We start from the raw sequence: 14,515 nt of genomic DNA, 5'->3' as shown, positions 1-14,515 counted from the left end.
TAGTCTGCGGATAGGGCACACCCATACGACGCACTCGTATCTGCTGACGGGATCTTCTAGACCCCAGTGCAGCAGTTGCGGAGAGGCCGTATTCGTAGTGCACATACTAATCACATGCAAGGCACTTCACACAACACGACACAAACACATCATAGAACTCTACAGACGACATATTCCCCTACATCCATCATTGTTTCTAGGTGACGATGCCATGGTTTCCATGAAACGTGTGTTTCATGGTCAAGTTTTTAAACCTCATTTCATTTCACGCATAATCAAATCTGGCCGTATAAACCAGCCATCAGCATTTTCTTTAATTGATTTTACTGTGTTCGGTTTACACTTTTTTATACCTACCTTTGTATGGTAATCACTTCTCTTCATTAAATAACGTCTTCTCTGGCGCTCTTTGCCATCGTTGGCCTTGCGCCATTAAACACTAAACATCATCATCATCGTTGTCCGCACCCCTCCCTACAATATAAAAAAATACTATCCGGCGCCCGGTTTCGATCCCTCGACCCTGTGGGCGGAACGCAATGTACATGGTGCTCTACCCACTGCGCCACAACGCCGACACAGAATGGGACGCTACGAACACGCCTTATATCGTTGACTCATTCAAATTACTGCTGACGAGCGCTCTCTCGTCAGCAGTTGCCACAAGTGCAACAACATTAACGTAACGCAAACAACTTAACGTCGTGCGCCCCCAGAAATGCTCTGCATTTGATCGTGCCCCTCGCGAGGGGGATGTTTCACTGCGTCTTCTCTGGGTCGCGGGACCCGTGGCGCCATCTGGCGGAGGCGCGGCACAATTAGTAGCACTTTGAAAAGATGAAGCGCCAGCCAGCTGTGTGTGTGCGTGCCGCACTTGTACAAATGGCGAGTGCATTGGCTGTCCACAGAGCAAAGCATTCGTGCAAGTAAGCCGTTGCAGTCAGTCATTTCTTCCTCAATTTTTTTTGTTTCGATGCCAAAATCAACAAAATTTTTAAATATCACAGGCATTGAAAGAGTATTAAAACAAAACAACGCATTTGCTTAGCACCCATGCACACCAATTCACTCTGTATTACTGATATTTGCTTTGCGAAGCTCTTACTACAGTAGCCTCGCAAAAATTCAAACTCGAACGGACCACATGATTTGGTTTCAATTATCACAAGTTCTCATAAATATGACTCTGAGGAACATAACAGATTGTGTAGTAAAAAAACATAACATATAGTTAATAATAAAATATTCAAGCACATGCTGAAGTGCTATTTTCATTTTGAAAAACGTTCCGAGTTCGCGTGTACTTTTCGCACATGCCCTGCCTTCGTTCCCTATTTCTTTCTTTTTAAATCCAAACAGGGTTATAGGCACGCAATGTTTCGTTATGCCCTATGCATGCAGATAATCGGCTTTATTCATGACTGTTGGTATTATAAGGGTGGAAATGTATAGCCAGAAGCGCCAAATTCAGCAGATATTTTGCGGCAAGGAGGAGCAAAAAGTACGGCATAAACAAACTTACTTATTCGAGCAGTTTGAGTTAAGCGGCTTTGAAGTACGCTTAAAACATAGCGGGCCAATCATAATTTCTGAATTTGTTTGAATTACCCGAACGTTTGAACAATCGGAGTTTGAATTATTGCGAGTGTACTGTATATGTGTGTTGTTCTTTAAATTTCTGCCTTTAAGGCTTCGTGCCGTCCATACAATAAAATAGGCGATCTTGTTTTGTGTAGCAGCAACCCGGTATGACCGTTTGTCAAAGTGCTTGCACCGTCCTATTAAATTGGTGTGATTTAGTTTTGTACATTTACACGCACGTTGCATTCAGGTCGTAGCCTTCCACAGTTTTAAGGTTTTTCGGCTGACGGAATGGACGGCCGGAGCAAGGGATACGTCTGAACTTTGGTGAGGTTGAACTGTGGCGTCAAGAAACTGCGACGTGGAAGAGATTGAGAACAAAGTGTACCACGATTCTTACTGTGCAGGCGTCTCGGTAACTTGCATCGCAAAAAGCATGCTTTTCACTCACATGTGGCACATTTTCCCAACCAATCCGCTTTGATTCTTCTTTAACGAGCTCAGAGTGGGTTTCGCAGCGAAAAGGCTGCCTTCAACGGGATCCACAGTGCGGGAAATCCCATTGGAGTTGAGTGTAAAAGGATTACCAGCGTAACCTCTACAGAAAATTCTATCTCAGTTTAAGGTAAACTGGGCTCACAACGACGGCTAGAATTTTATTCTTTGCAAGTTGCGTCTTCTGCGATTTCATATTTTAGGCATAAAAGGTTCATAGTAGAGTTTTACCTACCCTTAGTGCCTGTTTTGAACATCGTAGGTTGTGTTGTTTTATTTAAGACAAATGTCGGTGAGAGAGTAGGTTTGATGGTTTTGAGCTTTGTTTTTCCTTCATTCGAATATTGGGAGGGGAAAGGTGAGTTGTTTTGATGCCACTTGCTGGCTTCGCTAGACGGCTACCTGGATGTCGAGAAATGCTTTTGTCCTGGTGCAGCCTTTCTTCCCAGTCCGTTTACGTCGGGAACATGGTTTTAGTGAAGGTGTGGGTGGTGTTGGTACTTATATTGAGAGCGCAGTAGAGGCAATCGCAGTTGCAAGAACACACAAGAGATTGTACATTAGAAGAACAAAAGAACAGGGATGGGCGATAGCAGTGAAAAAAATGACGGAACGCTATTGCGGAACGAGCAATGAATATGAAAATTACCCTACCTTCCCGCGAGGGGAACCCTGTGGAGATGAGACGCATCCTGGGGGTTCACTTGGTGTTTCCGTTGGGTTGATTCTCTAATTCCGTGAAACGTGTGAGGAACGCGTATGATGTATTCTTTGTTTCATTGGCCGGTGTTGGAACGACCGCGGCTATGACGCAACACAACCCAACACAATCCACTTTAATCCAATCCAATCCAAATCCAATCCAAGCCCCAAGCCAAGCCAACCCAATCGAATACAATCCAATGCCCCTCGAGAGAGTCTGTTCGCTATCGGAGAGGAGAGGGGGTGGGCGGCGGAGAGCGCAGCTCGCGCGGCGAAGACAATGGGGGAGGGGTATGGACGGACAACAACAACGCCGTATGGAGGGACAAGGCGAGTAAATGAGATGCAGTCGCATCTAAAACCGTAGGACTCTATTGCAAGGGAACAGAACATCCTACGGTGTGGGTCGCGATAGGCTACCTGTTACGCTCGTTGAAGTGCCCCTGTATTCCTCTTGGCAGTGCCTTCCAAGAGGATGCGCACCCGCAGATCTACCCAGCGAGAGCAGTCAGGAAGCGGTACCCAGGTTACCATAACCCTGTAACAGCGATAGCAGCTTGGCGCATGGGAACTCCGTCCGCACCTCGTGCACCCACGGGAGGAGCGCCGGGCGAGATGCCTGGCCTAGATTTCCGTCCTTGAGCCAACCCACAAAGGTCCCATGTTCCGGCGCCTACTTGAACTGTTGCCCGCTTTGAGGGTTCACCTTTTCTTGGCGCTGGCGTCAGTATATGCTGCCTTGCAGCTATACAAACCTTCGGGTCATGGTTCATGCGGTACATGCATGCTCCCGAACCTATTTTGTTCGCGCTCTCTGGAGCGCATACCGCGTTGTGGATTTTCCCATCCTCTCTGGCGCATTCCTCGCCATTAGTCGTCGTCAAATTTTTGCCACATCGGCTGCATCATTACAGTTATAAAGTGGTTCATTTCTTTCACATCCGCATCAATCCCACCTCACCTGAGTGTTTTCTTGTAAGATAGGATTGAAGAAATTCTTGTGCGCAGGTAACTAAACATTCTAAGTAGTCCTTCTCCGAACATGTGTTATTGTTAAGACAGCGGCAGGTCGGAAGATGCACAGATTGCACCACAGGCTTAAGGGAATCCTAGTAACAATGACAGGCATAGTCACCCAATGATCCAAAGGTCCACCTGCCTTCGAAAACTTGAAGGCAAAAGATAACAGTTCGGTGCATTCAGCGGGTTTGTTACCTAGACATCACTCAAGAGGAAATTTGGACGCGTTGAGTCTTGCGCAAATGCACGAGTTTGTTTTTTGAAAGCAAGAAAGGCTCTATAGTGTGTGTAAAAATTCTGTACAACAATTGAACGTACGATCGCACAGCCATACGAATATTTATGTATAATCACACTTTCTCTCATCAAGTGAGCCAATAAATTTTATTGCTTTTTCCCTTTCATGAGCTGGGATTTCCTTCCCCTGGATTTTTTCACTTGTCCTTGTCTAAGCCCAAGTCGCGTTATTCGCTTAGAGGCGGTAGACGCGCCGTAAAGACGTGCAATGGTACTTTTGGGCGCTGAATTGTGACCCGTGCTTTTAGTATGCCACAACATTTCACTGCACGAAATCTCTCCACACTCTGAAATATCTACAGACTTTGCCCTTGTTCTCGATATTACACCCCTTGTTGCTTAAACTATACGTGGGTAAGAACAACTCGTTCTGTAAAAGTATTCAGTAGCTCGGGCACGTGCCTACGGCGAAGTACGCACAATATCCCACCCGCTCACGCACGCAAAAAGGGGCGTGCTGCTCGGGCGCGTAATTGAATTCTGGTCTTTGAATCTCCTGGCGGGCTCCTCTTAATTTAATTACCGAGTCCTTCCAACTGCGTGGTTCTTTTGTGACCAGCCATTTCCCCGTTCGCGTCAGCGGTGCCCCCTCCAATCAGTCAACCTTGGTTCAGACTAAGGGGCGCCTGCACGCTTGGAATTTGGAGCGGTGAACGACAGCGGACTCAAATAGAAAAGCACGATTGAGACACCTTTGAAACATTCCATTCATCGTATTTTGTTGAACTGGTCTCAGCCTGCCGAGTAAATTCGATTCACTCTTAGTTTTTTCCGCAATTTCTCAAACTCCTTGTTATGGAGAGTCGGTGGTCGGACGAAAAGAAAAATAAGGTTCGCGGGAGTGCATACCACATCGTCGACACGGTCTATCAAGAATAAAAATGGGACTTTGTTAGCGCCGCATGACACCCATCTGTGGATAGTTATTTCGCTCAGCGAAGGGAGGGGGGTTCCTTAAGGCCTGCAACTAGCTCTAATCCGAAAACTTCATTTGGCCCAAGTTTGATAGTGCGAGTTTTGGAGAAATGCATTAAGCGAAAACTTTTAGCCCGCTTGTTGCTAGGCCGCGGAGATTTTTAATTTGGTGCAACGAGAAAGATATCACCAAATGGGCCTTTTATTGAATGGCGTAAACATCACATTGTTATAGACGATGGGCTCACACCAATTAACATTAAACAATGGGAATTTTATCTTGTTGCAGTAAAGAAATAAAAGGAAGGAAAGAAAACCCAACTACACTGCTTGGTTTAACACTTCACTTGTTAGACTTTTTTCGGTGTTCATCGGCTCAATCATCTCGTGTTTCTATTTATACCGGGAAGTGGTGGCCACTTCAATGGGGCAACAGATCATTTTGATTATATCTGCAATTTGCGAAGCTCTGTACGCAAGCGCGAGAACCACAGTAAAAACGACAGGACAGGGCTCTTACCCCAAGGCTAAATTACGGCTTGACTCGCACACGGCGGGACGTGCGTACGGCAAATGTACCGTCAGTATGCAACTGGAGCATGACTGGTACCTTGCGGTATTATTTATAAGCACCGGAATGAAGAGTTGGCGGTGTCGTTTACACAATAATTCATAAAAAATGTCCCAACAGTGTGTACAAATAAATTGTATTAGGTGATATAGCTAGTAGCACAATTGTCAACAGCAGCGAAACATCTAACTCAAGTAAAACATTTACAAGATATATACGGATAAAAAAACGAAGCAAACCTTTCTCAATTATCAGCGTATTCTGTAATATGCGGATTTATATATGCCCAGCTCAGGCAACCTTGCCGAGTATTACGCACATACAGCCAGCGTGCCAACTAATGTAATGTCTTGTAGAATGTCGTGTAGAGTGAAGTGGAATGATTGAAAATGTCGTGTAACCGACTTCAGCGGTGGAATTCTCAATAACACCTGCGGTAATTATAAAATAGCCCATTTTGGGCTTGCAGATGCCTGTTTTTTAAGTACGGAGTTCTGTGGGCGGGCGAGCAATAGTAACAGTGACAGAAAGGGTCCCATGAGTGAGATCCGGGGCGGAGGTGATGGTCCTAGCTTACTGTGATTTCTGCGCAGTTCCGCCCGCTCACCGTACTCTCGACAACCGGAAAACCAGACGTTGCACGCTCCAGGCCCGCAATTTTTCAATTACACCAGCTGTTTTAGAGTATTCGGCTCGTCGGAGGAATTCATACACTAAATAAATCACTGCTTCTTGAACACGTGAGTCAGCGCCATTACATTGCAAACCGAACACCAAGGAAGGCATTTTTGCAAAATAATGCGATCCTTGAAATCGTGGCCTGTCCCTTTGACACATTGGGCATTTTCCTGAATAGTAAAGGATTAGTCATCGCCCGAAGTTGTATAATAATTGGAGGGAGGCTGCAGCGGATTAGGTAAAATTATGTGGGGTTAACTGTTTACAGAAATCCCCTGTAAAATTTTAATAACGATCTCCCTCTTCACTCCGAACGGAGTAACTAGAGTTAACTTCGGTTTGTTTAAATCTGTACCACCCACAATTCGGGACCTGAGGTCATTGACATCAAGCAGCCCAATGAAAAGTGGTCGTCCCCTCCTCCAAGATATAGTTTGTATTTCCTTATATACGTCATTATTTACAGAGAAAACCACTGAAGGCTCCCAACAGCGCCATGGTTACGTCACAAATTATCTATGTTAAAGTAGAACACGCACAAAGCGTTTTTTCCTGACATGTAGAATGGAAATTTTAATTCACGGCACCACGTGAATTTAATCGTAAGCACAACTCCGGAAAAAAAGCCATTGCAATGGCTGGGACACTCCGCATACGCAGTGAATTACCACGGCGGACTGACATCGAATAGAGGGGTAAAGTAGTAATTTTCTGCAATAGACTTAGCAAGGAGTACTGTTGGGCTAGTTGGTAGGGCATCATTAAAATACTATAGCGCAAAGAACGGGAACGAAGACAAGAAAGATGACGGGACGAGCGCTCGTCCCGTCGTCTTTATTGTCTTCGTTCCCGTTCTTTGCGCTATAGTATTCTAATGCAATAGACGCCGTGCGTCGCTACCTAGGCCCCTCGGGTAATTACCAGAACCCTGAATTCACCCACAAAACGCAATCCTTGGTGAACAATCGCAAGCCTCAGTAGATGCTTTTGGTCGCAAAACACTAGCATCCTCCTACGCAATAAATCAACGTATGCCTCTTGGAACCCTTCCTTGCAAGGAATGTTTAAAGTATATTTGCTGGCAACTCGGCCATTTCATATACCACAAAGCTAGAAGAAAATAAAATCAGATTTCCTCCGTCCAACGCCGAGAATGGCTAAAAAGTGAAGCTTTCTTCCTTGCGAAAATCAAACAGCGAAGTGCCAAAGTCAAGACGCGGCAATCAGACGTCGCCAAGGATCAAAATTTAAAACACGTGACATTCAAAGTACGAGCGTCAACAATAAATATGCAAATTGCTTGTTAGCGGAAGTCCGAACGCCGACGACAGCAAATGAATCCGTCGCGGTAAAGCTGCAAAGTTCTGCAAAGTTAACAAACTCGCCATCCATTTCGGAGAGAATTCAAGAAACACTCATAGTAGCGCGGTTATTACTATCAGTCAACACGTTTGTTTCGTTTGTGTGATAATGCTGATAATGCTACAGTTGTTCTGCTCCACACTTTTTCCTGGCGGTTTAATGTGGCACTCACGGCTCCATTGCTTTTTTTTACTGACAGATCAGGTTATAGTTTATTTGAGCAATTTGGTACTTCTATCATAGAATCCAGATTTAAATAACGCTTTCAATTATTCAAAACTCTGCGACGAGATGTTTAATAAACTTGTTGGTGGGCTAGTTGGTTCATAATTCTAAAATATGTTTACCACAAATACCAAAGACGGTATAGAAGAAAAGAGGCAGGACAGGAGCGGGTTGTTTGTATGGGGGACCACAACTACAACAACTGTACAAACATGCTTAGAAAAAGTCTGCAGAAATTAAGATAATTAGCTACCAATGCGTAGCATTCCCATGCCACCTGTCTGCAGTGCGACGTCTTTACAGCCACATGTGGCTATGTGAAGCGAAAGACCTTGAAATGTTTTATTCTTTTTAGCTATTGTTTTATTTCTTTACACAGTGGTGTAAATGTATACATTATAGCGATAAAGTGATTAGTTCACTAAAATTATCTTTTTTAACCAAGATGCAAAGCCTACCGCAGAGTTGGACCGTTTGCACAATTTTGATTTGTGTTACCAGTGCTCTGTTTCGGGCCTTCCTTGTTTACACTTAGTTTCGGGAGGAGATGTATACTATGAATATTTTAAATTTTGGCAGATCGTTTTTGGGGAAATTTTATTTTTGACATTTTCTTATTTTTCGGGACTTCAGAATTCAGTTTGTCCAATTATCTGCCTTGACGCTGTTACAACGTTCTAAGGTGTTACGTCTGCCAAATCTGCAGCACTTCTTGCGGAAATGCAGGGCGTTACACAGTTGATCATTTTTGCACATTTTTAGTCGTATTCTGAACGTCTTTTTGGGGTGTTTTTTTCCCTTTATTCACCGGTTCTTGGGGGAGATGTAAGAGATGCAAATGGTTATTATTTTTTCGCCTCATTTTTAGTATATTTTTACTTGTTTTTGGTTTTTAAAAAATTTGGCCTGAAAATTATGTCAATTTAGGTCATTATAACGACTAAAGGTGTTGCTTTCACGAAATCTGCATTTTTGTGCAATTGCAGGACGTCACATGGTCCTTGCTGTGGGAACATTCGGCAAAGAATACTAGGTACTAAAAAATTGCGCATATATTTAGGTAAGCAAATATAGTACACTAATTTGAAGACAAGTACATTATTTGGCAAATATTCCATTCTTTGTGCTGACCAAATCTACCACATGAAGGTTCTGGACACCGTGTATAAACAGAAGAACCACAATCATGTAAACAATAATTTGTACATCTCTTATCTCACAAATATAATGCGAGGAGCTCCAAATGTAAGAACGAATTATGGCTAGCAATCTCTTCCGGGCCAGTCAATAAACTATCAAATAAAACGGAAGAGAACCTATACTTCAACGCGAATGGACCTGCGTTGAAAAAGCAAGTAAAAAAATATTAATAAAAGATAATATCTGAATTACTGATTTGTAATTAAAAATTCTGAAGTATCTGTGGATACGTTCCTCTGAAAGAACAGATTAAAATAACACTCAGAAAATAAATTACACTACACAATTGTGATGCAGTTTGCAATCGATCTTGCTGAAAATGTGTCAATGACAATGTTTGTGTGCGCACTTCCATTCTTGCCTGCATTTGGGGACGAATGCTTTCTATAATACATAGGAAATATGAAATATCTATACTGTTTTTATTCTGCTCAAGTTTGTGGGAATCACTTTGTTGCTGACACTGTGAATCGGGTAGCTGAAATCTCTGTGACGTGATATGCGGCTATGGCGGCAGCGTCTCCTTTGGCAAAAAAAATGAAATTGCAATAAAAATACTACAGATTTGGCTTCAGTTCAATAAAATTCGGTAGTTGCTTTAGGAAGACCGTTTGAAGCTGTGATTTATCTCTTTTTTCTCATTTATTGTGGCGCCACACAAGAGGCATCAACAACAATTGTCGAACGACGTCACTTGAATTCACACTCGCGGCTCTACAAAGAGTGAAACGAGAGATTCTGCAAGCCGTTACTTGGAATTCGCGGGGGCGGCGTCCCAAACGCAGCAGCAGCGTCAGCCACGGCCGCTCGAGAGCGGTGGACGCCGCCGCTGTAGCCCTGCCGTGCGTCGGCAGAAAGAAAACGTAAAGGAGCTGCTTTTGGAGGGTGAGACAGCGGAACCTACCCATCCTGCAGTGCTAGCTCGGGGCTGCACCACCGCGCGACAGAACCGCAGACACCGAATCTATTCGGCATGCGAGCTTAGTGATTCCCTATTATACCGATTTAAACTGGTGAATTTAGTAAGTTTGAGGATTGCGAGAAAGCTCATGGAGCATTTATAATCGCTATTTATCAGGACAAGTGGCTCCTTCAGCTTTTTGTAATACCTCTTGAAACACAACCGAATGGGTTTTCCTCAATTTAGAAAACGGAGTCCCATTCATGCAAAGCAGTGCGGAAAGGTAGCGTTTCTGTAGCGGCCAGATGTCTGCATGTGGTATCTACATTTTGTTTTTTTTTCACCCTTCAAACCAATCCTTCAGGTCTTTTTTACTGTACGACCACTTAATTCTGTCGGGTCCGGGTTACCCCGGAGTTGCTGTCGAACACGTTAATCAAGCCGTGAGAAGGAAGCTTGCAATGAACGCGAAGCTGCGCCAAAACAGTTCCTAAACAACTGCCGCTAAAGCAGACGACAAAGCCGTACCGTCGCCGCGCTCGCCGACCAGCAGGCACCTCCGCGCGGGTAACGCTGGGCAAATTCCCCGCGCCATCTACAGTGTGCTCCATGAGTGAAGTCCTCCGCACCCCCCCTAAACAAACAAACAAACAACAGCTGAATATACCCGAATATAACTGCACCCCCTCTTCTCCCCCCTTCTCCCCCCCCCCGCACCCCGCCGCCTCCGCCGCGTTGAGATTGTATCGTCCCGCTCGCCGATTAAAAGAACCGTTGGCTGGTAGAGGTCGGAAGCTTTGATTTGAAATGTAACGCGGCGAAATGGTAGGGGTGGCGGGACCTAGCTGTGTACATGCTTTTCGAATTTTTATGTATTGGTTTTATTTAGTGCATACTACTGGGTAATATTAAACCTAAGTAGGGGGCACAAAAAGATAGAAGGAAAGGAAAAACATAAACAATTCACCTATACAATGGGTAATTAATATCTTTTTGGAAGCGTACGTGAAAAGATATAATATTTGCATGCGTCAGTAGCAGCAAAATATAGGGGAAGGCATTCGGATATTGGTGTCTAATATACCGGGCTGATAACCGGAACGCAAACGCAGATGGGGCTATGGACAGTTTGCCATGGCTGAGCGGCGAAAGGAAATCAATGCAAAAACACTTCCTCCTGGTTTGACGGCTAGGATATTTCTAGCCAACGCTTATTGTGAGGGATAACTTGGGCGTGAGTATTTGGAATAAATGAGCGTGACAGGTTATCTTTGAACTCTTTCAAGTTTACTGATGTTATTAGTGTGCAGGTCCAAATCTCTGTAGCCACATTCAAGCTTTGGCGTAACGATAGTCAAGTAAATTGAGAGTTTACTTGAGCATGTTTCCCGCCGATTTTCAGCATTGCTAAGTAACTGCTGCTTCTACGGGTGGTTATTAGTATCCACAACACACTCACTAGTGTCACAAGGGAGCCTGATTTTACACTTTAGAGTCACTTTAGGCCTTCTGTTATACCTAAAAGATATCACAACGGTAAGGAAATTTTGAGGGTGACAGAGAAATGAAATTTGTTTTTATAAACTAAAAATATTGCTGGAGCTGAATTTTTCTAGCAAGAATATCATAGGGAACTGCTACCTCAGACACGCAAAAGTTGGGGAAGTATAATCTTGGAAAAGTGACACATTTGGATATAGCAAGGATGTATTGTTTGTGGCTATATTACTGTTTACGGAGGTGTCATTATACTTTTGGTTATTAAAAGATTTTCTTGGCAAACCAAGATCGATGTTGAATGGTTTTTATCTTCAGCATCAGTGATAAAAGTTTCCGATGTTTCACATCATTCTGCTCGTACTTGAATAATAAAAAAAAAGAATGGCGGGATCTTTTCATGTTTATGTATTCATTTTTTGGTTGTTCGTTCTCCCGTAGTGTAATAGATAGCTGTTTCCGTAAAAAAAGCTTTGAGTGAGGCAGGCGTCAGTGCCGTTCAAAATAACGCTACGGGTACGTAACTAGTTTTCAAATAGAGGTCGGGTGGAGAAGACTGGGAATACAAGACTTCCCCACGCAAAAACTCCTTCTGAAGCCGGTTCTTTCAGCAGTGTATGCGCTGGCATTGTTCCATCCTACGCAGGCTGTCGCATCTTGACTAGAACAATGCCCTTCTACCTGTTGAACCGTAAAATAAATCACACCGACCTGCTCATGCCAACACGAAGGCTTTGTTCCCTTAGCCTTTCGCACTGCCCACCCACGCGGCTACCACTCACATTACACACAATGCGGTAAACGAGTAAAGCACCATTCTTCTGCACCATTGGGACACAGGGGCACCGAACACTAGACCCACGCCTGGGCGTCCGCCTGAGGGCTTCTCATGAAAGGCTGTTTGCCACACGTTGGAATATAACCTAGCAGAAGCACACAAAGGTTCAAACAGTACGGTATATGCCTCTGCATTGTTTGGCTTTCTCCTTACGTCTTCTGGAAAGTGAAGGCACCCCGAATAGCTTGCGTGCCAGACATTCTGACCATGCCGGGGAGAAAAAAAAAGGTTTGTAGAGTCACCGGATTTTACGTTAGAGTAACAATAAGATGTTTTAGGCCCACAGAAGTTGCCGGAGCAGTGGGCTATTTTGCGAGAGCGCCGCTATCTTTAGAGAAAAGTTCTTGGGTCAGTAGCAGATGCACGGACGCCGAGCGTGGCTTCCTTCGAGACATTACAAAAACGGATGTGGTTCTCAACAGTCAACAAAAACCAGCATTTATTTTGTTAGGCATTGTGGTACGCCTAATGCCAACATAGAAAATGAGGTGCATACGTTTTGAACTTTTTAATCCGGTTACGCAATTCGCCTTTTTTTGCATCGACTCTTCCACCGGAAATGGAATGTGCATAAAGTTGTTGGAAAGAGGGCATATAATAAACAAAGGCCAATATCGTTGCCCTTCTTGCTTTACGTAACCGCCGACCTAGCTACAAAGCCACGCGCGGAAGTATTACGACAACGCTAGCAAAAACACGAACCTGAACTTTTTTAGGAACTCGAAATAGAACTGCCTTGATTTCAGCAATCTAGCTGCGAAATTGAATACTTGCTAATCAGCGTTTGTGGCGTAAGCCCTCTCCTCGCCCACGCCGCTCATTAATAATAACAGCATTAGTATGCAGCCTATGCGTAAATCCCACAAATGTATGTACGGCTACTCCAAGAAAAGTGGTTTTCGGTCGCTAGTTTTATGCTTGTAGAAACAAGCTTTTGATAATTACAACTTAGGCTGAGATTCACTAATTTGGTTTCCTGTTCACACTACCTAGAGTGCCCTTAGATTTCCAGCAGGTGTACGAGCCCAGGGAAAATTACGCCGCCATTCAGCGCCCAACCTATGTCCTAGTTTGCAAGTAATCAGAAGCACTTTGTTAGCCCATTTATGTATGTTTTACTCAGTAACGTTTCTCTTTCTGCAAACCCCACCCTTGTGAGTTTGCAGTGAGAGAACTATCAGTTGCATGGCGAAGTGAGTACTTATTAATACAGCTGCTTTACTAAAATCATGAGCAGGAGTGCAGCAGGGCTCAGCCAGCGCTTCATTAAAACAATTACCTCGTATCGTACAAACAATGAATGCGCGTACTTATCGACGTGGTCTGTAGTAGGAATTATGGGCATGCGCAGCAAAAAGCAGTTATGAGAACATTAGTGGTTAGAACTTTAGAACATTAGTAGGTTTAGTTGTGCTTTGTGATCACGCGGACATGTGAAAAGTGTGCAATGTGTTGTGCAATGTGTATGTGTACGTGTATGTTGTTGCTGTATGTCCGTGTACGTGTATGTCCGGTGCTGTTGTCTATTGCGTGTATTGTGCGTTGGCGTAGCATTCAATGAAGTGTATGTCGCTGTGTTGTCTTATGTTTCTTCTTCATCTGTGCCCGCCAACGTGCGGCGTCTGTAATGTTGCCTATATTCAGGGTGATCAAAGTTGAGGCGACAGGTTTTTTTTTTAATTACTCGGTTGGCTGCACGGGAACACTACAGCTACAATGAGGTTGTGCGCCAAGGAGGACACAGAATGAGGTGCTAACTTGATATCGGAGGCGTAATTAACTGAAATTGAATGAATAACTTTTTATTGGCTGTAGTAGGCAGGCATGTTTGTAGTGAAAAGTTAGACGCAGTGGTGTGTCTGCGCAGTTTCATTTGGCAGAATTCTTCTAGCGCATACGTACTCCGAGATATCAAACTTCGAAGTTTAATTGCCGTTCGCATGATTACGCATACTTGACAGTGAAGGCCGGCGCAAAGCTCCTCCCTTTTGTATGGTGTACGGTGTTTAGTTTGACAACGAGGTGCAGGCATAGGCAACAGTGATAACTGGCACCCTTTCAGTCTTGGCTCGCCTTATTGCAATCTGCACTACTCGGAACCGCTATCAAACCACAGACCCAAGGGGAGGAACTTTGCGCCGGTCCTCACTGTCTTGCATGAGTAATCATTCGAACGGCAATTAAAGTTTGCAGTTCGATATGTCGGAATGCAGATGCGTTAGAAGAATTCTTC

This window comes from Haemaphysalis longicornis, unplaced genomic scaffold (genome assembly GCF_048455015.1).
Source record: "Haemaphysalis longicornis isolate Haplotype H1 unplaced genomic scaffold, Haemaphysalis longicornis Haplotype H1 scaffold_2, whole genome shotgun sequence".
NCBI lineage: Eukaryota > Metazoa > Arthropoda > Arachnida > Ixodida > Ixodidae > Haemaphysalis > Haemaphysalis longicornis.
The sequence above is the reverse complement of the archived record's forward strand: the minus strand, read 5'-3'. Positions refer to the sequence as shown.